This window comes from Phascolarctos cinereus, unplaced genomic scaffold (genome assembly GCF_003287225.1).
Source record: "Phascolarctos cinereus isolate Bilbo 61053 unplaced genomic scaffold, phaCin_HiC Scaffold_3;HRSCAF=262, whole genome shotgun sequence".
In the NCBI taxonomy this organism is placed as follows: Eukaryota; Metazoa; Chordata; class Mammalia; order Diprotodontia; family Phascolarctidae; genus Phascolarctos; species Phascolarctos cinereus.
In genome coordinates this window covers 138,224,119-138,248,636 of record NW_027555736.1, presented here as the reverse complement: position 1 = coordinate 138,248,636, position 24,518 = coordinate 138,224,119, and the positions used below count along the sequence as shown (strand labels likewise).

General features: G+C 38.6%; 1 long non-coding RNA gene across 1 annotated transcript; it reads left to right on the top strand.

Annotated features, from left to right (window-relative positions):
• The first annotated feature begins 6,327 nt into the window (after positions 1 to 6,327).
• On the top strand, positions 6,328 to 18,520 carry LOC110195762 (uncharacterized). Its single transcript, XR_002320996.2, has 3 exons — positions 6,328 to 6,473; positions 17,386 to 17,482; positions 18,212 to 18,520. It is a non-coding gene; the product is annotated as an uncharacterized LOC110195762 (long non-coding RNA).
• The last annotated feature ends 5,998 nt before the right edge of the window (positions 18,521 to 24,518 follow it).

Here is a 24,518-nt window from a genome sequence, read left to right as displayed (position 1 = left end):
TCATAAACGGAAGAATGCTCTTGATCAGCTTTAGCTGTTGACTCAGGGAGGGGCATTCTCAGCTCACTCAGAAAGAAAAGATTAATTCAGGTTTCTGGCCCTTATTGCACCTCAATTGATCTTAAATGATTATCATTTCCTCCTTTTGGTCAAAGGTAAGCTTAAGGCTTCACCTGTAAACCAAAGAAACGTGTGGGGAAAACCTTCTTCTTCCTTAGGTGGTGGGAAGAGATGTCCACTTCAAATAGGCATCTTCACATGATCCTGAAGTCCACATCCAGAAGTTGGGAGCTATGAGAGTAGTCACACAGACCTGATAGGGACTCTTAGAAGATGTATGAACTGATAATTGAGAGAAAGCAGAATAACAGAATAAGTCCTTAGTTAAAGGGACATAAAGATGGTTCAGTTTCCCAGCCAGGGAGGGCTAGGTTTAAAAAATACAACAAAGTTTTTCTCATAATTCACAAAATTGCATAATTTCATCAAGTCAGGTACAGATGAATTACTTAGACGGCTCACAATAGACGGGTTTTGAGAAGGGAGATTTACATGTTACCAGGATAACCGAGAAAATCTTAAACATGAACCATACAAATCAATACAATCATTATTACCAATGTTAACTAACATTAAGTTCCTTGATCATGTACAATAGGTTTTGTTCTTAGGCAGTTCAAAAAGGGAGTTCTGCTTCTCTGATTTAGATCTAGAAATTCCCAGATAATTCTGACTTAGTATAAATTAGTACAATCACTTAAATTTGGTTCTCCATTTTTGATATCATCTGCTGCTTCTATTCTTACCTAAATCCTGTACCTGGTATAAGAATCTTTTTAAAATGTGAGGGTCCAACCATAAAAGGAGCTCTTCAGCTTTTTAAAATTACCATACAGATACTTTAATAGAGGAAAAATAATTTCACTTACTTTTACCACTATCCTATGCAATTTTGGTGTAAAAATCTAAATTTGAGATCTTATTACCTAAACATGGTTAAAGCTTGGATTTCCATGATAGATACATTTTGGAAACCAATCATATACATCTGTATGTAATTCTTAGAGAAATCAGTCTAATCCTGTTGTTTTTCTCAAAATTTGCTATCCCATGTAGACATCTAGTGTTGTGAACAACTAATTCAGCTCACCACAAGAGCAAGGATCCTATACTAACTTTGAAGGGACAAGGCCAGCTTAACCTTCTACCTTGAATGCACATTGATGAGCTGGGAGACAAGATGGAAGCAACTCCGTTTTATTTTTACAAAGCATTCCCTTAAGTAGTAAAGTAACAGGAACTTCTTATCAAGTTATAATGAGCTCATTGCTGTAGAGCTCATGCTGTTCTAAGGACAGTGTATGCACGTCCTATGCACTTATCTGACTCCAATCCCAGAATAGACTGCTAATGACCATACAATAACTAGGGGAGTTAAAGATTGTTAAAGATTCATAGAATGGAGCTACCGAACCAGGTGACCTTTGCTCATAGATCAGTCACCCAAGAGGGGCCTCCGCCCAATAGTGAGACCTCATGAACAGCCTGTGGCCCTCTACATCCTTACAGATCCCCAACAACCCCCCCTTTTTGTTTTTGCTGGAGACGGAGCATATGAAGCTCAGTCCCAAAGTCCTTTATCTGATTAGCTATGCACCTGAGCAAACACGGTCCAAAACACAGCATGGTCAGCAAAATCAAACATAATGGTAATAAAGAAGACAATAGAGACATAAGCCAATGTCCAAGGTTATCAAAATGGAGTTTTGATATGGAGTTTATCTAGTCAATCAAGTATATGTTGGGCAGTTTTATCTGGCATCAAATCTTTTTTTTTCCAAAGATTTTTTTAATATGAATTTGTTTATTTTTAGTTTTCAACATTCACTTCCACAAGTTTTTGAGTTCCAAATTTTCACCCCATCTCCCCCCTCCCCCCACCCCAAGATGTCATGCATTCTGAATATCCCTTCCCTTAGTCTGCCCTCTCTTCTATCTCTCCCCCCTTCTCTTATCCCCTTCCCCTTCTATTTTCCTGTAGGGCAGGACAGACTTCTGTACCCCATTTCCTATATTTCTTATTTCCCAGTAGCATGTGAAAACATTTTTTTAAAAACATATGTTTTTAAAACTTTAGGTTTCAAATTTTCTGTCTTCCTCCCTCCCCACCCACCCTCATTGAAAAGGCAAGCAACTCAATATAGGTTGTACATGTGCAGTTATGCAAAACACATCCACAGTAGACATGTTGTGAAAAACTAACTCTATTTCCCTTAATCCTATCCTGCCCTCCCATTTATTCTATTCTTTCTTTTGACCCTGTCCCTCCTCAGAAGTATTTACTTCTGATTACTCCCTTTCCCAATCTGCCCTCCTCTCTATCATCCCCCTGTTCTCTTGTCCCCTCTCCCCCTATTTTCCTGTAGGGTAAGACAGATTTCCATACCCAATTGAATGTGTATGTTATTCCCTCCTTAAGCCAAATCCTATGAGAATAAGATTCACTCATTCCCTCTCACCTTCCCCCATTTTCCCTTCCACTGTAACAGACTTTTCTTTTCTGGTTGTTTTTGTGAGATAATTTACCCCATTCTCCCTCTCCCTTTCTTCTTCTCAGAGTATAATCCTCTCTCATCCCTTAATTTTATTCTCCAGACATGACCCCTTAATCTTCAGCTCACCCTGTGCCCTCTATCTATCTATCTACATATACCATATATATTTTTTTTCTCCAACTACCTGATCTACAAGGTCTCATGAGTTATAAATATCATCTTTCCATGCAGGAATGTAAACAGTTCAATCTTAATAAGTCTCTTATGATTTCTCTTTCCTGTTTACCTCTTCATGTTCCACTGGAGTCCTGTATTTGAAAGTCAAATTTTCTATTCAGCTCTGGTCTTTTCATCAAGAATGCTTGAAAGTCCTCTATTTCACTGAATGACCATTTTTTCCCCTGAAGGATTATACTCAGTTTTGCTGGGTAGGTGATTCTTGGTTGTAATCCTATCTCCTTTGCCCTCCGGAATATTGTATTCCATGCCCTCTGGTCCTTTAATGTAGAAGCTGCTAAATCTTGTGTTATCCTGATTGTGTTTCCACAGTACTTGAACTGTTTCCTTCTGGCAGCTTGTAATATTTTCTCCTTGACCTGGGAACTCTGGAATTTGGCTACAATATTCCTAGGAGTTTTCCTTTGGGGATCTCTTTCAGGAGGAGATCTGTGGATTCTTTCAATTTCTATTTTGCCCTCTGGTTCTACTATATCAGGGCAGTTTTCCTTGATAATTTCTTGAAAGATGATGTCTAGGCTCTTTTTTTGATCATGGCTTTCAGATAGTCCAATAATTTTTAAATTCTCTCTCCTGGATCTATTTTCCAGGTCAGTTGTTTTTCCAATGAGATATTTCACATTGTTTTCTAATTTTTCATTCTTTTGGATTTGTTCTACTGTGTCATGATTTCTCATAAAGTCACTATCTTCCAATTGCTCTATTCTAATTTTTAAGGAAGTATTTTCTTCAGTAAGCTTTTGGACTTCTTTCCATTGGCCATTCTTTTTTAGGATTTTCTTCATGCTTTTGGACTTCCTTTTCCATTTGGCCAATTTTTCTTTTTAGGGCATTTTTCTCCTCATTGGTTTTTTGGACCTCTTTTGCCTTTTGGGTTAGGCTATTTTTTAAGGTGTTATATTCTTCAGTATATTTTTGGGTCTCCTTTAGTAAGCTGTTGACTTGTTTTTCATGATTTTCTTGCATCACTCTCATTTCTCTTCCCAGTTTTTCCTCTACTTCTCTTACTTGCTTCTCAAAATCCCTTTTGAGCTCTTCCAAAGCCTGGGACTGATTCGTATTTTTCTTGGAGGCTGTGGATGTAGGAGCTTTGACTTTGTTGTCTTCTTCTGGTTGTATATTTTCATCTTCTTTTTCACCAACGTAAGATAATATAGTCTGACTCCTTTTGCACTGCTTGCTCATGATCCCGGCCAATTACTTGAGTTTTAAACTCTTTGTTAAGGTACGAATCTGCTTCCAATGTGGAGAAAGTACTGTTCCAAGCTTCGGGGGGTTTGTACAGCTGTTTTCAGAGATATTTGTAGGGCCCTATAAATTTTTCTTCCAAGGTGCTATGATAAGGGGCGAGGTGTTTACTCCTTTCCTGGCCTGTGACAACAAGTACTCCTCTCTGTCCTCTAACTGTGAGGAGGGGTTCCTCTCCACAATCACTACAAGCTCCACCAAGCCAGCACTCCTCCTCACCCCAGCACTGCCGCCCAGAACTGTGACCCAGATCCAAACACAGGCAAAGCAAGAGATTCCTGTCTCAGCACTGGCAAAGAGATCCCTGCAATCCCTCTCTGATCAGTCACTGGATTCCTCCTCAGTCTGTGGGCCAGAAGCTCGGGAAGCAGCTGCCCCCGCCCCCCCAGGGCCACACTCTTGCGGAATGGAGCTGAAACCCTGCCTTCCTTTCTCAGCACCGACAGAAACAGACTTTTCCACTGACCTTCTAAGTTGTCTTTGGCATTGGTGGATTGAGGAGTCTGGAAACCTCCACAGCTGCCCCCGATTCAGTCCTCTGAGGCCTGCTCCAAGTTCACAGTGGCCTGCGTGCCCACGCTGCGCTGCCCTCCCAGCCCGGCATGATACACCTTTCTGATCAATCATCCAGGTTTTCTTGGGCTGGAAATTTGTTTTTGTGGGTTCTGCTGCTTCAGAATTTGTTTAGAGCCATTTTTTTTATGAGTATTTGGAGGCGTTTGGAGGAGAGCTCAAGCAAGTCACTGCTTTCACTCTGCCATCTTGGCTCCACCTCTGGCATCAAATCTTTATTAGCCCCCCTTGCAATATTGTTAGCAATTTCATATAAGTCATCAATATCCACTGCAATAGTAGAATTCCCAAACAGCCCATTTAGATGTCTACGTATTCTTTGCCAATTCCATTGAGATTTATTGTATTTAACATTGGTAAGGCAAATGAATTTATACCTATAATCACATTTCAAATGTGTTCTATATTCTAAAATGTCCAATGAACCACTTATTTCAATAATGGTTTCCTTCATTCCCTCAAGCATATGGTAAAATTCATCATCTATCCTCTTTTGTGTTTGAAAACCTTTAGAACATTGTGAGCTAATTGATCCATAAAATCAGCTTGAACCATTTCATTTTTTGAGATATATACAGATTGAGATAAAGATACATAAGCAGTTATGATAGCTATAAGTGAAACAATTCCTAATGCTACACATGAAATACATCTCTTTTTCCTAGCAACTGCTAATTGATTACTTTGGTCTACTATTCCAAAAATATGATCAGAACATGACTCATACCAATCTTTCCTTTTCACAGGCACCAAGGCAAACTTTTGTTGTGTAATAACAAAAATAATTTAGTCTCTAATCTTGGTTCCTATACATTCAGACATCCTGCAATTAATACAAGTGACATTATATTCTCCTGAATCCATGGCCGTTATATTAACATCCTGTGCTCTTCCCCACATAAATGCATGATTACCAGTCAAACAAGCTCGCATTGTCATATTATCATGGATGGTCCCTTGCAAATTCATGATGTTTATGGGACTTAAGGCTGCCCACACCTTCCACAACTGATTTTCAACCCCTCTGTCATGAAGGGAAACCCACTGAGGAAATGGAAACCTGCCAAAAGCCCAAGTATGATTGTTTTTCTCCCTAGTATAATTGTGCCAGGATTGTAATGTAAAATTCTTTTGTAATACAACATGACTTCTGAAGTATGATAAGATAACCAAGGAGGATACCCTAAGCTCTTGCTAATTGGTGTCACATGATAGCATTGCTTTGAATTACTTGGACGTCGGATAGGTGTGTCATTAACACACTGTGACCTCAAGATAACTGCATAAGTAACCTTATGAAATTCAAAAGAGACAATAGTATAAGGAGGGGGTGCTGTGTTATTAAACACATACCCATCAAAACGGGTGGTGACATTAAATAATTGTAAACATGTGGAGTTTTTGGTGTCATTGCCTTTTGTAACACAAATAAGCGGCACCAAAGCCCCACCAGTAAAGTTCATTTTTACAGTGTATTGAGAGCAGTTCTTAGGTGATATGAAATGAAATTCCTTGCCAAAACCTGTGGAGGCATTTCTTTGCAGAATGACCTCAGGTATTGTCTCTCCCCATGTATCTAGTCTGGGCCATTGTGTTTTGTCACAAAGGCCCATTGTGTTGTATTTCCTGTCTCTGCTGCTGCTGTATTCTGTATCCCTGCTGACCATAACGACAAGAGGCACAGCTTGGTTAAAAGTTCTTGTAGTGCCTTCTTATTCTTTTGGCTCCTTCAGTTCCTGGCCGGCCTGTGTTTTCTCTTCTGCTTGCCTTGTTCCTTCTGAATGGATAATGTGGACATCCTTTGTTCTGACCCAGAGTTCTCCATCACCTGTGAAAATAAGAACAAACCCTTGCTCCCAGGTTAGCACTAGCCCTGGGCCCTACCAGACACCGTCAATGTCTCTCCACATAACTTTCATATTATGTTTAGGAGAAAGGAATCTATCTGTTTGATTTAGTGGTATCACTAGTACTGTTGTTATTTCCTGCCAGATATTTCACTGCAAGGGAGAGGTTACAACTATCGAATTTTAAATAATTTATAGTGTAGAGTGCAGTGTTCAATTGATGCCAAGGGTTAGCTCCCCCCTTTTGTTTTTGAAGCACCATTTTCAAGGTATGATTGGCACGTTCAACTATGGCCTCACCACGAGGATTATAGGGAAGGCCAGTAGTGTGACTAATAGAGAACTCAGTACAAAACTTTTTAAAACCCTGTGAAATATATGCAGGACCATTATCAGTCTTTAAGCATTGGGGTGGGCCAGTGAAGGAAAAACAATAAAGCAAATGAGTAACAACATTGCAAACAGCCTCACTCACTTAAGCAGTGTCAAAAATAAAGCCTGAATAAGTATCAATAGAAACATGAGCATATTTTTGTCTTCCAAAAGGAGAATAATGAGTAACATGCATTTGCCATAAGCTGTTAGGTGTAAGTCCCTTGTTAATTAATTTTCCTGACTTCCTTGCAATAATAAAAACAGGTGAATTTTAAGGAACCCAAACAAGTTCATTGGATTTCATTTTGTATTTTTTCAGTTTTATGGATAGAAAAAGCAGAAACAGTGGGCGGGAGAAAATAATAGCTCTCAGTAAATGTAAAATATCGTGCCCACAAATTAAGGGGAAATGAATTGAGTTTTAGCTATTATCCTAGTAGTTTAACTTCATCTTAAAATAATTGATTAGTGGTGATTTATTAGGGAAGCTAAAAGTAATTAATATCCATAAAACGTCATATGAAACTTATTAAAAATTATCAAGGAATCTTGATTAATTTGTGACATTTTGGTGGTATACCTGCAGACTGCAGAACAATACACCCAAAGTAAGCAAAGGGTGATACCCTCTGTACCCTTTCAGGGGTAATTACAAATCTATGAGACTGAAAGGCTTGTTGACTGAAAAGCTTGTTAAAACTTGGGCATTAATAAGGAAAGTTTGGTAGTAGTAGGACAACTGCAAAGTTTATCATCCATACAATAAATTATTTTTGTCTGGGAATATTTCTGACTAACAAGTTTAATAGTGTGATGAACAAAATTTCGGCACATGGTAAGAAACATTCCTCCTTAAAGGATCATAATAGGGAAAATGGGAAATACTGATTTAATAAGACAACCACACCGAAATTCAAGCTCAAACCAAAGTTAATCATAGTTCTAAGAGTCTTTTACCTCAAGCAGTAAGTTTCACTAATTATGGCTTAAAGCCAGATACAGTTAATTGTTTTCATAGAAGTGTAATAATCAATAAAGATTTACTAGGACTCACATATATAAGAAATTTTACTTAACATCCTTTCTTTCCCACATTTAAACTTGACTTGGTGAAAAAGCCAATTATCAGAAATCATTATATGAAGTTGCAATTTCTCAGTAAGCTAAATGAATTGTTTAGGAGCTCAATAATATAAACAAATCCTTCTCTCAGAGCAGACGACCTTGACACAGTTGGTAGGAGCTTTTGGCAAGCTTACAAAGTTAAGAGAATTGCCTTGTGTCCCTCCTTTTCACTCAGAAGCAATTAAGAATTCTAGGTTTTAGCTTTAAAACAGTAACTTCAAATAACTTAGTTAACAATTTTGGTAATTTTCATGAGTGATAGTTAAAAAATTATTTTAGCTCTAAGCTGTTCTTTTAATCATAGGTAAAGATAGAAATATCTGATTTTCTAAATGATAGTTATAAAACATCATAGAACAAGATTAACTGGACTTGATAAAATAATTTAGCTGGATTTACACAGTTATCTCACTACCTTTCAGTTTCTTTTAGTTCATGTTTTAATAACATCAAAATTATTAAAAGTTGCTTGATATAACACATAAAAGTGTACCAATTTGTAATGAGACTAGATTTTTAAAACTTGAAACATGCATATTGCTAATGTGAATGAACTAAATTATCTTTAGATTGTGTTCCAATATTTAAAAACTTTTTTTTTGATCTAAAAGAGGAAAACTGTCCTCCTTATCTCCTCCTTCTTTCTCCCCCACCCCAAACTGGCCAGGGTTCGAATTTGAGAGAAAGGAAAAGAATATTTTTCAACATAATCTTTCAATCTTACACCCAAAGCTTTGGCCAGAGCTTTAGAATGCAAAAAAGAAAGTGAATTTTTTCTCCAAAAGTTTCCAAATCTTTTACTCTCAAATCATCTATTCCTGCTATTCATGCAAACAGATTATACTATTCTTTCCACCCATACTTTTCTTATTCCTGTATGTTTAAACTTTCTTGCCTTTTATCAAATTATATAACCTAAATAATGAAATACTTTTTCTCCCATTCTCTCCTCCATCCACCTGCTCCCGGGAAATGCAGCTGGTATTAGGGAGGGGGAAGGGGAGAAAGTCACTAACAGCATTTCAAAATCCAGTTGCAGCCCTTGGCTGCCTGGCAGTAAAAGATTAAACAGATCACAGACATTAATTACAGACCATCATTCACACAGACACAGACAAACATAGAACAAAATGACAGGGATAATCCAAAAGCAAGAAACTTGTTAGAAATTCCCCACACAAAAGAAATAATACTATTTTTATTTTATTTTATCTTTTCTTTTCATGGTATTCTAAAACCAGGCAAAATCTTTCTTAAGGTTTCGATTTTTATAAAAGGAAACTTTTTCACTTTGTAATGCTCCACAATGTCCACAATATGGTGCTGTGACTACACGTTTCTTTTCTACTTCCCCTTGGGGATTTTTGAAATTCCTCATGGCGGGATTTTTGAAATTCCTCATGGCACATGGCGGGAGCTTCCTTTGTTCTCACAGCTCCTACAAGCCCATTTTTATAAGATTATAGATAGTGAAAGTACCCAGAGGAACTGATTTGGGGCCTTTGGTGTTATAAAATTCTGTCGATTGTTCTCCCACTATTTTCCATTGTTCTAAATCTAGACTCCCTTCTCTGGGGTGCCATGGAGATTTTATATCAATAATATCTAGAAACTCTCTTATTTTCTTAGGAGTTACCAAGCACTCCTGTTCCTCAGTCACCCGAGAGGGGCCTCTGCCCATCAGTGAGCCCTCATGAACAGCCTGTGGCCCTCTACATCCTTACAGATCCCCAACAATCTAGCATATTACGTCTTTGTCTTATTTTGTCTAATCATTTCCTCCTTAGGAGGATGTTATCCCTATATTATCATTATTTGGCCATGAATGTAAGTTAAAATTGTAAGCTATTCATACTTGCATCCTATTGTAGTAACTCAGAGATGTTCTAATATCCATCTATTATTTAATAAATTTAGTACTATACTTACAGAACTTCTTGATAATAGAAATTTGTTATAAAAGGAAAGGAGGGACAATGTCATATGTCACATCAGAAGGAAAGAGCTCCCTTAGCTCTGTTTGATTCCAGGCATGAGTAATATCCGATAGCCAATCATGTAGTCATTGGATGTTAAAAGTAGGGCTCAAGATTAATCAGGTGGGGAATTTTCCTTTTCAGAAAGGAAATAGCACAATTGGGAAATAGAGTCAGGAAGATCCTACCTAGGCTGTGTCCAAGTTCATCCTCAAAACTCTTCTAAGGCACAGAAATCCACATTTGTCAGTTCTCAGCCTGCAGCACATGACATTCTACTATTGGCTTCATGACAACTCAGACAACTAGCCCTGTAATCAAAGCTCAAAACAATACCTATTTGTGTCTAATAGTAGCCATCTCTAGGGTGGATGGGGGGAAGGGAAGAAAAAAAAAGGAACAAATATAATTTACATGATAACTTCGCTGTATATTTGGAGGGAATAGCAAGTTATATGTGGTAGATTGGCAGCTTCATGTGCAGTCAGAGGTAAACCTCTGCCTCCATGTAACATGTTACATGCTGCTACCTTAAGAGAATAAAACAATGTGGATTTACATATCATGTAGCTTGTTGTCTCTTTAACCAACTTTCAGGTCGACAGTGGGAAGTAATCTTTTTTTAAATTTTATTTTTTATTTTTTGCTTTTTGCTAAGCAGTTGGGGTTAAGTGACTTGCACAGGGTCACACAGCTAGTACGTGTTATATGTTGTGCGTCCGAGATGGGATTTGAACTCAGGTCCTCCTGACTTTAAGGCAGGATCCACTGTGCCACCTCGCTGCTCCTGGGAATTAATCTTAGGGAGACACTAGTAGTGGAAGGTACTTAGAAGAGTCCCTTGCAGAAGGAAGGTTTTGAGCTGAAACTTGAAGGAAGTCAGAGATACTAAGAGATGGAGGGGAGGGGGCAGAACAGTAGGGGCATGGATAAAGTAAAGCATGGAGATAGGGGATGAAGTGTCCCATTCAAGGAATAGTATTATTGGATCTTAGAGTGTGGAGAAGAGAGTAAAATGGAAGAAGAATGGAAAGCTAAGAAGATATTAGGTTATGAAGAACTTTAAATGCCAAACAGAACACTTTATAATTGACCCTGGAGGTAAATAGAGAGTCACAGGAGTTTATTGAGTGGGGAGGGGAAAAGGGGGAAGTAGCATGAGCAAATATACACTTCAGAAAAATCACTTTGGGTGATGAGTGCAATGTACAAAATGAGACAAATGTTTCGGGATATGGCCAATGTGGATCAGTTCTGAGGTGGTTTTCTAGTTGTTTGGAGAGGAATTTGGGAAGGCTTCAGAGGGTTCCTTCTTCACTCCACCATCTTGGCACCAGAAGTCCTATTCTATGCTTTTTAACATCAGTTAGTATTTAATTCAATTTTTAAAAATTACTAACCAATTCTTATGTGTAAGGCATGGTTCTAGGCTCTGAGGATACAAAGTTCATTTCAGAAATGAAACAAACCCTTCCATCTAGAAGGCTGTATTACTTGGGAACAGAGAATAGAGAAATATAATATATACATATAGATAGGTAAATATAAAGTTTGTGTGACAGATGCTAGCTGAGCTTGGCTTTGAAGAAAGCTAAGAATTATACAATCTGAAGAACACAGATGAGTAAATACAAAATGTATGTAGGAGGTTGCAACTGAGCTGGGCTTTCTTTGATGGAAGCTTGGAATTGCACAAGGCGAAGGTAAGAATATAGTACTTTCCAGACATGGTGTACCCCCTAAGAAGAGGCATGGGGGTGGGAAATGGAATGTAATTTATTGTAAGTAATAGCTAGTAGGTCAGTTTACCTGGATGAGAGAGTGTGTGAGGGCAAAGAATATGAAAATAAAAATATAGGTGGGAAGCAGACTTTGGAAGGCTTTAAGAGCCAGGCTGAGAATTTTATATTTTATCTTAGAGGTAATAGGGATACAGTGAAAATGTGGTCAGATCTGTGTTTTAGGAACAACAATTTTGGAGTTATGTGGAGGATGGATTGGAAAGAAAAGAGAATGGAAGTAGGGAGATAAGTTAAGGATATTATTGCAATGGCTGTGGTGAGAGGTAAAGAGAGCCTGAACCAGGGTAGAGTCTGTGTGAGCAGGACTATGGGGATGGATATGAGAGATGTTTTAGAGAGGACATGGTGATTGATTGGATAGACAGGGGATGAAGTAGAAAGAAGAAAAAAAAAACATATGTTCATGTTTGTGAACATGGGTGACAGAAAAGTTGGTGGTCTCAGTAGAAAAGGGAAGATTTTAGGGAAAATACATTGGTGGAGGGGAATACAACTAGCTTTGGCCATGTTGAGTTTGAAATGAGTACATGATATCTGGGTGAAGATGTTAAACAAGTAGATGATAACTTTTGGGTCTAGAGTTCTGCAGAGAGATTGGGATGGATAAAGAGAATTATAAATCATCTGAATATAAATGGTAATCGAGCCCACGTAAGCCAATGAGATCACCAAGAGGGCAGACTATAGAGAGAGAAAAGAGGGTCTAGGACAGAGCCTTAGTTGTTAGAATATAAATGCTTTATTTTGTTGAAGGCCCCCCCCATCTATTGATATAATTACATGATTTTATTTTGTGTTATTAATATAATTTTTTATATTTGTAGTTCCCATAACATTGAAATATCCTTACATTCCTGGTAGAAATCTAACTTGACCATAGTGAATTTTAAAAATGTATTGCTTTATCACTATTTTATTTAATTTATTTAATGTTTTTTGCATCAATATTTATTAGTGTTATTTGTCAATAGTTTTCTTCATTTTGTCTCTTTTGATTTGGATTAAATGTTTATTCCAAAGACAGTTTGTGAAATTGCCTTCTTTCTTTATATTTGCAAACAGTGTAGGAGTTTTGGTCCTTAAATTATAATAGAATCCATGTGTAAATCTTTGTTCCCTTGAAGGATTATGCTTTACTTTGCAAGATAAATTATTCTAGAGTGCAAGTCATTTTCCCTTACTCTTCAGTGTGTCATATTTCAATCTTTTTCTATTTTGCTGTTGTAAAATTCTGGACAATTTGGATTGGAACTTTGCTGGCAACCTGTGGATTCTATCAACATGTTTTGGCTCCAATATTCCTGGGGGTTATTCTTTTGTGAATTCTTGAAATATGGTATTCAGTTTTTTTCTTTTGTTATGTTCTTCTGGGAAGCTATTTGGAAAGGAGATGTTAAATATATTCTTTCAATTTTATGTTCTTTTGATTTTGCTCTACTAATTCTGCTTGTATTTGAGGGTTTAAAAAATTATAGTTTCATAAGTTTAAAGATGGAAAGGATGTTAGAATTTAATTTCATTTCTTTCATTCTTTATTCAGGGTATCCATTGCTTTGTTAAGGTTTTCCAACTTTTGTTCTCAGCCATCTATTTTCCTTTCAAGTATTTTTAAAAATTAAAGCTCTTATTTCACTCCTCATCTCTTCCTTCAACTACTTTGTTCAACCATACTATTTTCTTTTCTGGAGTTCCAATTATAGCTACTATTTTGCAAAAGCATTCTCTTCATCTGGGGAATAATTTCTATTTTACTGAAAGTCTGTTACTCTACATTAAATAAAAAATGTATCAGGAGTCTTTTCCTGATTGTCCCTTTCCTCAGTCTCTCTGCCTTTTTTTTGTTGTCTGTAGAACACTCTTGTTGGGATTTATTTCTTTTATCTTTTTAGTTCTTGTTGCTATATTTGAGCTTATTTGGTGCATCTCTAGCTATTTTGAATTGTGAGGGGAATATAGGCTTACATATAACATCTCATTAAGTCGTCTTATAAGAAGTCTTCTCCCTCTGACCCAGTTTCCCATATACCTGTTCCCTATCTTTCCATTGTGTCTTCTGAAATTCCTGCTCTATGGTTTACAAATTAGTCTTCCTATTAGACCTATGTCCTACCCTCTATCCCCAGAATTACAATGTATGTGTAATCTTGCCTTAAATAGCCTCTCTTAGAGACTTTGGATGTTTTTACTATACTTTTAAGAGAGGAGGAATAGAACCTTGGCAACTGAAAGTTATCAGTCATGGCTCAAGGGAATCTGTGTGAGGCATTGAGAGAAGACTACGGGAACTTTATCCTGAGGATATTTATTGAATTACCTGTTGGGGGGAAAGATTCTGTGAGACACTACAGTTGATTGCCATGAAAAAACATCTATCAGAGATTTAGAAAGTCAAGTCATCTTTGAGAGAGTCTGAAGATTTGCTTTGAGAGAATTGAGATATTTGAACTGATTTTTTATTGGTAGTATTGGCTAACATTTACACATCACTTTAAGGTTTGCAAAGCACTATGCAGACATTATCATTTTATTATACCATTTTATCCTTTCAACAGCTCCAGCAGGTAGTTGCTATTATTATCACCCCCACCTTACAGATGAGGAAACTGAGGCAAACAAAAATTAAGTGACTTTCCTAGGGCCATACAGTAAGTGTCTAAGCAAGGAATTGAATTCAGGTTTTCCTGACCCAGGTTCAGGTTTTATCCCCTGTGCCACCTAAATGCCTACTCTATGATTCCAGTGTTCTGAAGGAGTCCACAATTGAAGTTGTTAGAGAATTATAATTTAAACTTCTTTCTCCTGCTTTTGAAGATCACAAAGGCAACTTTGGCTATGATCTTCCTCATAGATGGTATAGTGTTGAAATGTTTCTCTAAGTTTTTTTTTTTAATTACTTGTTACCATGAAAATATTTGAGGGCCAGTAATATTGATGCTTGTCTAAGTGTAAACTGGTGTTTGAGGCAGAGAGAGGAGAGAAAGCTTATAGGAATAGAAGTTTCCTTTGTTTTTACCAAGGTAAGGCCTCATCACAAATTAATTTATTAAAAGCACTTTGAATTTTTGACTATTTTCTGAAGTCATTCCCATTCATACCTATTGGATTGTCTTTGAACCTAGTGAGAGATTCCTATTAATTCAATAGGAAAGAAGGAGGCTGAGGGGTAGAGGGTTAGTGTGTTCCCTGAGAGGTATTGCATCATGCCTTGTAAAACACCCTTTGAAAGGATTGATGCAGGTGGGTTAGCAAAAATAAATAAATTATATATTTTATTTATTTACCTGTGCATATATTGTTTCTCCTAATGCAATATAAATTCCTTGAGGGTGTGAACTCTTTCTTGGTTTGTCTTTGTGTCAGATCTAAGATTCAAACCCGGAGTTACCTGACCAAAAAGTGCAATGCTCTTTCCACTATCTCGTGCTGTCTCATACTGTCTAGGGGGATACTGAAAAGGAAGTTGAGAAAGTAACAAAGACAAACTTTGTGGGTATCACAGTTTTGCCTAGGGCTGGCTCTGATTCTGGCATACCTTTTCCTTATTTCTAGCTCTAACCAATCCCCAAAGTATTGTACCAGTGAGTTCCCTAGGACAAAGAAGTCTTGTTTTAATCTGCAACCTGACAAAGAAGACCTGTCCCTGCCTGACAAACACAGCAATTTAAACTCTAGCCTCCTCAGTTTGGCACGATTTCTTTGGTGGTAACAAATTAGGATAAACAATTTATGTAGGACTTAGCAGGTTTTACTTGGTTAAAATTGAAGATCTGATCTTGTTACTTTAAGTGAATTAATCTTGTTCACTCTTTTATTTTGCTGGATTTGTCTTCAAAATTAAAATTGTTGATTTAGGGTGGAAGTATACCTTGAAAACAATCTTTATCTCCACCCCCACATCAATGACTCAATATTGGGAAATCACGGGAAAGTTCATGCTATCCAATTAATGGGTTTATTTTAAGAATCAATTAGAAGGAATATAGGAAAGTCTCAAACAAGAAACTCCTCCAGGGCAGTAGGTCTCAAGACCACAGCTGTCTACAACTCTAGCTTAGCAAACTGAGGCCTCTCTGTAGGTTCCAACAATAAGTTAATAGGAACTGGGCTGGGCTCAGGCAAAACTGTTTGCCTTGTGTGGGACTCTGGATACGACATCACCCAGGACATATTATCCCTACATAAGAAGTCTCATGAAACTTACCCTAGTGCCATCTATGGCCTCATAGTGTCCTACCTCCCACACTGTTCAAACTTGCTCAGGTCATATTGTGTCTTGTTGCTTTCCAGGGGACAAAAGGGCTCCCCTGAACTATACTCTTTCTGTCCCGATTCTTCTTAGATTCCCCAGCTCCTCTCAAGCTTCAGCTCATGTAATACCTGCTATGGCAACGTTCTCCTGATTTCCCTAGTTGTTAGAGCTTTCACCTTCTTTAAGTTATCATATATATACCTGCCTGTTTAAAAAAAACAGTGTGGTACTAGTATGGGAAGAGTCCTGGCTATAGAATCAGTGGACCTGGCTTCTACTCCTTCCTTTGTCACTTGCAATCTGAATGGTCTTGGGAAAGTTACTTGTCCCCTGTAGGACTCAGGGTCTCCCATCTATAAAATGAGGAGGTTGAACCAGATAGTATCTGAAGCCCATGGTAGCTCTAAATCTGTGATTCTGTATGTGAAAATTGTGATCTGTGCTGTCTCTCTTAGTAGGATGCAAGCTGGGACCAAGAGGGCTGGAATTATTTTTTGCTTTATTTTTCTGTCTCCAAACATCACCCATCGTGGTGCCTTGAACATAGGCGTAGTTAATATGTGCTTTACCGATCAACTGATGTGCTGATGAGCAAAGGTCAGAGGGTTCCTTCAAAATAACAGATGTGGGGGCAGCAAGGTGGCACAGTGGATAGAATTCTGGAGGACCTGAGTTCAAATGTGGCCTCAGACACTTGACACTTACTAGCTGTGTGACCCTGGGCAAATCACTTAACCCCGATTGCCTCACCAAAAAGCAAAACAGAAACAAACCCAAAAAATAACAGATAATGAACTTCTACAGACAACATCCTTCTTCCTTGTTATCTAAACTATTAATGTCTCTAAGAAGAATTGTTTTCCACAGTGAAAGGGGAGAAAAAGAGGGCAGTACTAAGGCCAACCTGTGGGGGAGATGTTTAACGGGGGAAGGTCTGACCTTAGGGAATACACCAAACCTATAAAGGTAGATCCTTTCCTACCCATGAGTTGGCCTCTCCGTTCCTATCCTAAACCTATATCCAAGCTTTGTTTTTTTCCACTTCTAGGGTGACCCTTAAGGGCTAACTGTTTCCAGGCAAATTTGTGAAGTTGGCCAGATGATTGTCTTTGAGGTTACTTCACCTCACTTTGCCTTTTGGCTTTTTTGGCCCTATTCTTAGGCCATAATTCTGAACATTCTTTACCACAGGCTACCTGCAATAGTCTCTGTAAGATTTTGCTTGATAAAGAACTAGGATGTGACCCCTCTCAGGGATATTTTCATTTATATAAGAGACTCCTCCACATGGTAAAGCCCACAAGACCCAAAGGAATGATTCTCCAATGGTTAAATCTCAGACAACATAAAATATGACATGTGTTAGGGAAGTGAAAATTCTAATCATTCTCTTCTCAGGAAAAGAAGTTCCTACTACCCAGGCCTGGGTTTGGTTCCTGAGATGGTCCTGGTGCCTGAAAATCCAAGTTCTCCAAGCTTCAGGCAGCTGTGATGTGTGAGTGACTGGATCTTTCATAGACACCAGAGAATTGAGGCCACTTAAAATCTGGTAGCCTAGAATAGTGCTATGAGTCAAGGGATCTGAATTCAACTTGGGGCTTGGTGACTAACTGAACATATGACCTTAAATGAGACATTCCAGTTCTCTGGGTGTTGGCCTCCTCATTATATGAGAGAAAACTTATACTTAATAATCCCTAAGGTTCCTTCCTACTTTTAGTAAATTTCTCGTCCCACATTTTTTTTTCACTAGACCAGCCTGCTCCTTTCTATTTGTTTATCAGTGCAGATGAGCTCCTTTGGTTTGGTTTATATATGCAATCAAACAACCTGAAAACACAGGGCAACCAGCCCTACAAAGGCCTCTTTGTGGTCCTGCAGGAGCACATAGTAATTCAGTGGCTGTCCTGTCAGAGGGAAGGGAGAAAGAGGGATTGGCATTGTTGTAAAATTGTCGTTATTATAACTCATTGTGCTTGCCCCAAACTCCTAGGTCCCCCTGTGCCCCTGGGACTTCTAAGATTCCTTCCCCAAAAAGACAGAACACAAAAATCTACAGTTAAGATATTCTATAGGAGGCAAAATCTGATCTGGTGTACCTCATTAGTAGTTATGCTGGGAATCAAGGTGGGAGAGTCCTTAGCACGACTGACTCAAACTCAATTCAATGCACATTAGTGCCTGTCACTCACTGACCTCTTCTTTTGTTCCCTCACTGCCCTAGGTGCATTCATTGAATCAGAACCTAATCCTCTTCGTATTGTCCTGACAAGCAACAAGCAACAGGCAACAGGCATTTGTTAAGTGCTGTTCCAAGCACTGTGTTCGGCACTTAGTAATAAAAATAGAAGGAAAACAAAAAAGACAGTCTTTGTCTGCAAGGAGCTTACATAGTAATGGAGGAAGATAACATAAAAAGGAGCTAAAAAAAGGCAGTGGGGAGAGGGGAAGGTACCTACATGAGAGGAGCATGATGATGAAGTTTGTAGACTCAGAAGCACAGTCGGGAGGAGAATGAAACGTGGTTGGCTGTCCCCAAAATGGAGGCCCTGGAAGGAATTCTCCAATTGTGGAAGGAAGCTGGCATGGTAAAGGGATGTTCCAGGGAGAAGGCTCTAGATCCTAAGGGAAATTTCAGAGTCAGAAGGTGACTGAGTCATGGTGGCAAAATCTGTAATATCATAACACGACTGAGAGGGGAATGAAGCATAACTGGTTTGAGCTCAAGTCTAAAATAAAGAACCCAGAAGCAACTCACCAATAGAATGGGACTGATGTGGTAGAGGCTGGGAAGATAGTAGGTGCTAAGGGAAGTTCCAGGGCTACTGAGTCATAGTGGTGAAATGTAGAACTCTGGGTTTAGACCATACTGTCTAAATCTCTCACTCTTTCCAAGCACCTTTATCCAACCAGAGCATTTTCCCAATACAAATCTTAGCTCTCCATACATACATCTTTCTCAGATGAGTTGTCTCTTAAGCTCCAAAGACTAAGCACTAGCCTGAAGCTGCTTTCTGATAGCCAGAAATAGAACTGAGAAATATAAGATTTTATATTCAGACCTAGAAGAAATCTGAGAGGGTCGTTTGGCCCAATCCCTTATTCTACAGATGAGGAAACTGAGGCCCACAGAGGTTAAATGACTTACCCAAGTTTACACGGGTAGCAAGTGACAGCAAGTACTTGCTTTCCCACTGAAGCTCTGGGTAAACATTTCTCTTTTTCCATTGTCTCTAACATTCAGTAAGATTAAGACTGTGAGACTTGAACCCTACCATGCGCAATTCTGGGGACTCTGTGCAGAATGGCCTCTCAATAAAGCTAAGCTCTAAATAACTCCCCTTTTCCTTCACTATATCTTTGTGACTAGTAGGGTCCAAGGGAAAGCAGAGGATGATGGTAAGAGTAAGCATGACTAAACCAGGAAGCTCTGGCAGTCCATGTGCCTGAGATTCTCAGCTTCTGTCATGTGACCAAAGTCATTCACAGACTGGTCATGACCTTCTCTTCCTCCCCTATAAACATCAGAGATGAGCAGAGGGTTAACACTTCCCTATAAGATACCAGAGAGGAAGGATCAGAAACTTGAAATGTGTTCTGGAGTTGTTTTCTTAACAGGCTCAGAACAGGTTTAATTCAGGAACATTTTGATCTGTGACTGACTGCTGGGCTCCAAGGTGTGTCAAAGAGAGACAAAGCAGAACTGAGACCTGGTTCATTCTAATTAACTGTCAGCAGAGATACACACTGGCTCACTTGTTTAGGAGAACAATTTGGCATTATGCAAGAAAAGTTAAAAAATCATCCCTTCCATTTGACCCAATGATGCTGTGATTATATACTCCAAGAGGCTATTGATAGAAAGACAAGACCTAACTCTATAAAAATATTCATAGTAGCACTATTTGCAAATATTAGTAAAAAGGTAGAAGCAATCAAGATGCCTAATGAATGGGAAGTTCCTGAATAAATTATGGCATGTGAATATTCCGAGACACATTGCTGCAGGAGCAATGAATCCAATTATGGGACAACCTTCATGGGTTGGTACACCAAACAAAAGAAGATATACACTGGCAAGCATTATACATCTAAATAATTTTGATGCTATTTTGCTTAACTATTTCCAGGGAATACTCTAAATAGTTGAAAGAAAAAATATATTGAAGGAAAAAATACAAATTCATTTTACATGTTTTCTCTTGGGAGAAAAAAAAAAGACCAAGGTCTGTTAGTAGAAGTGAACCTAGTGGCCTAATGTAACAGAAAGATTGCAAGCTAAGGCTTAGGGGAACCTGATTATAATTCCAAGTTCTGCTCCTAATGGTCTACATGCCCATGCATAAGTCACACAGTATAGTATTTGAATTGTCTGTTTTGATGAAGTTTTTTTTTTAAAGATTGGTTTAGTTATGATCAATTCAAAGAAATTCTTTGTTTAGCTTCACTTTGGGATTTAAGAGATTTTTTTTATAGTTCCCTGTGGTCTTTAGATCTTGGTTTAGTTGCTAAGAGCTTTTCCCATTCTCATCCCCAGATGGTAGGTTGCCTGAGTAATTTACAGTACTATCCTTCATCAACAGCTAGTGGAATGATATTTGATTTGATATTCAGGTTTATTATAGTTAAGCTGACCCATGCTTGTATTAGACATTGCTATTAAAGTCCACTCCATTCTCCCTTGGCCACTATAGTCCAGGTCCCTGGAATTTTATTACCTCATAGACTACTTGGCCACTCCTAGATCCCTCCCACAGGCTTTCTGTGTATAAGGTCCATCTTATCTCCATTAAGATGCTTATATTCTTAAAATCTAGCCACTGCTTAGATTCTTATAATCTAGCCACTGCTCAGATTCCTAAAATCTAGCCACTGCTTAGATTCCTAAGATTTAGCCACTGGTCAGACTCTTATAATCTAGCCACTGCTTACCCATGTTCAGACTCCTCAAGAGTCTGCCCAATATGACAATGTTCTAATAAACCTTGTCTTTGGCTGAAAGAAGGCTTGGGTCAAATTCTTTCGGGCAGGACTTGAGTCTTGTGATTTTTGGGTCCCAGAGCCCCTGAACCCCTAAACCACATCAGGGTGATATTAGCCCCTGTTGAAAAGGTATATAAACTGTGTACCTCAACCCCAAAATAGGCTCAGTTCCAACACTGCAGCCTCCCACCCCAACCCCCGTGCATGCCTGCCCACTTGAAGAGAAAAAAATGTGTACATGAACACAACCTAATCATGTTTGTCTTTCTTAAACCAAACTCTCAGTGGTTGACATTTGGTGCTGTGGACTCAGGATAGGACTGAGCCTGGAGAATGTATTCTTCCCCTGACAATGCTGGGACTAGGAGCCCACAGGATTCTTTTCTCCTGAAGTTCCAGCCCTGAAGGGTGGCTGAATCTTATCCCCCAAATCCCTGCTTCCATCTCTGGGACTGATGGGGTTGGGATCTAGATCCCAGAAAGGAAAAGTCCTGGACTTTCCCATATGGCCAAATCTCTGACATTCTCCTGAGGCTATAATCCCACCAACTAGCCTTTCTTTGTGGCTACACCCAATCTCCCAATTCTGTTACCCTTAACCTAGCCTAGCCCTCCCTATGGCCCCTGCCCATTTGCCACACTTAATCCTAGCTAAACTCCATTGTCCTGGTCCCAGGAGTCCTGTTCACTTCTGCTTATTGGCTACTTCCAATTCAGATCCACTCCTAGATCCCTCCCACAGTCTTTCTGTATATAAGGTCCATCAAGTCTCAGATTTCTTAAGAGTCAGCCTAATATGACAATGTTCTAATAAACCTCGTCTTTGGCTGAAAGAAGGTTTGGGTTGAATTCTTTTGGGCAGAACCCATGAGTTGTGATTTTGGGGTCCCAGGACCCCTGAACCCCTAAACCACATCAGGATTTTCTTTATTTGGTTGCAGTCCACTTTTCTCTCCGTGCTGGCTCTGGGGGGTGGAGACCTCAAGACAAGTCTCCTCTGAAATGATATCCTTTATAATTTGGCTGTGGGTCAGTCAAAATCCAAAACTGGGGATCAGACTAACAAAACCACCACTTCTTATATGTCAAGTCACTATCAGTCTGATGACCATAAGTATTGCCAGCATTGGTGTCAATTGACCAAAGATCATCCTCAATTATATTGGCCCCTTTGGGGTTCCTTTGATAGGTACGGATTAATGTATCTCAAAAGCAAGTTGTCAGAAGGCTAATAAGATGTCTAGATTTGAATGGAAGTGTTTCCATCAGTGGTTTGCTGAAATGGCTGAGCAAGAGTGGAAAGCAGAGGGAAAGGAAAGCCTCCATTAGGGCTTGCAAAGCTATTTCAACACCACCCCCACCACTACCCCCTTTGGTACCATCAACCTCTTTTTACCTCTGTCTGCCCTCTCCCCCTTTTCTACTTGTCCCCCCCACCTCTCCCCCCATCCCCATGAGGGCTCTGCCTGATGGGGATACTTCCACCCTGCTTCTGGACCAGATCCCCAAACTCAACCCCATCAATCCTGTCAGAACCTACCCCTTTAAGGTGGACAACAAGCAAAGCCCTCAGACCACTTCTGTTGTAGATAAGGAGGGCCATGTTAAGTACACCATCAAAATTGTTTATAACTTTAGGCCATGGGAATGAGGTGAATTACAGGTCATCAAAAAGGACTTTCCAGACCTCCATCAGGACCCCATAAGCTTTGCTAACCAACTCAGGGTCACCCTCCAGTCTTACTGCCTAGAGTGGCAGTCTAAAAAGCCTGGCATTTGTCAGTATTGCAAAAGGCCTGGGCATTGGAAATCTGACTGTAGGACTTGCCTCAAGGTTATGCGGAGTAAGGGACACTGGGAACACCAAGGTCCTCCCCTACTACTATAGCCTGTTGGTAGTGGGGCTGCTAACAAGCCCCTCCAAGCTTTTCAACACACCTGACTAAAGGTAACCCTGAATTTTGACTGGTCTAAAAATCTAAAATTCTAATTCTAAATTGGTTTATCTTAAAACCAAACTAAGCCTAAAAAGCCGACAAGAAAATTGGATTTGTGTACACTTGTCTTGTCATTCTGTCCTTGTCTATGTGTTTGTAAAATAAATGTCATGTTTGTATTGAATTATGTTTAAATTAAATCTAGAGGACCGTCTTTGTTCCCTTCCCCCAATATATCTGACATCAGGGCAATGTGTTTAAAACTACAAAAATAAGGGTTTTTTTTTTTTGTCTTTTAAGACACTTTGATCAAGGCTTTTATATCATAGCCTTAACTTTAGGATTTCAGTGATTTGTTTAAAATGTATGTCAATAAAATAAAAGCTGTTTCATATACATACATTATATATATATATATATATATGTAATGTTTATGAAGGATGTGAGAGAAATACAGCTCTTTTGATTTGTAAATTAAGCATTAATTCCCTCCAGATTCTAAAAGGTGAAGACAAGCAGGACAAAAAGGAGGGTGAGTATGATTTTTAATTTGGAAAACTGTGATCGGCAGCCAAGCCTTTTTCAATCTGTTACTGGACAGAGAATAGCCTAAACCCCACTCTTGTGTTTCAACAGGAATGTAAGCCATTGCATGTCTCCTAAAGAAATTTTTAATGACTGAAACTTCTAAATGGATTTTTTTTTCTTTTTAAGGATTTGTCCCACAAACTTCTTCCTTTATTGGGACTAGGAATACACAGCGCATGTTTCTGTCTCCTTTTGGGAGAACAAGAGATTCAGAGCCCCTTGATCTTCTAGAGAACACTTGAATTTTGTGAAATGCAGATTAAAAAAGAGCCTCCCTTGGGTTGAAATTAGCTTTATAGCCTGGGAAAAGTCAGGTTGTTGTAAGTCATTGGTTTAACAATATATGTGCAGTCTGGGATACAGTTGAAATGAGGTGTGAGGAAGTTTGAGTTTATCTTAAGTAGAAAGATTTGAAAATGAAAATCTTATAGCTTGATTTGAAAACCAATAGACAAAGTTATAGAGGGTTAGAAGAAATTATGTCCACTTGCTTTACAGGATAAATCTGTAGGAAGGCCTTATTAAACTCAATACTACATAAATATTGGCTATGGTAAAGATATTGGTTATTGTGATTTGCAATTATTATATAAAATTATATATATATAAAATTATATATATATATAAAATTATATATATATATTATATATATATAAAAAATTATATATATATATATATATATATATATATATAATCTTAAAATGTTTACTTATTCAATTAATTAACTCTGGAAGTTCTGGAGGTCTCTGTCTGGGGAAACTGGCCCCATCTGTCAGCATTAAATCAAATTCCTTAGGTCTCTGCTTGGGTCAAAAGCAGCAACACAACTCAGAGTCTTAGGGTTTCAACCTAGACAACCTAGCAGGAAAAAATATTTGTTTTTTGGCATTAAGAACTTTGTTCTATTTACCTTGGTTTATTGTTCTGTAAGGAGATAATAATGTTGAAACCCACTTCCCAGGGCTGTTGTGGGGATCACATGATCGTAAAGTGCTTGGTGTAGAACAAATGCCATCAGAATGT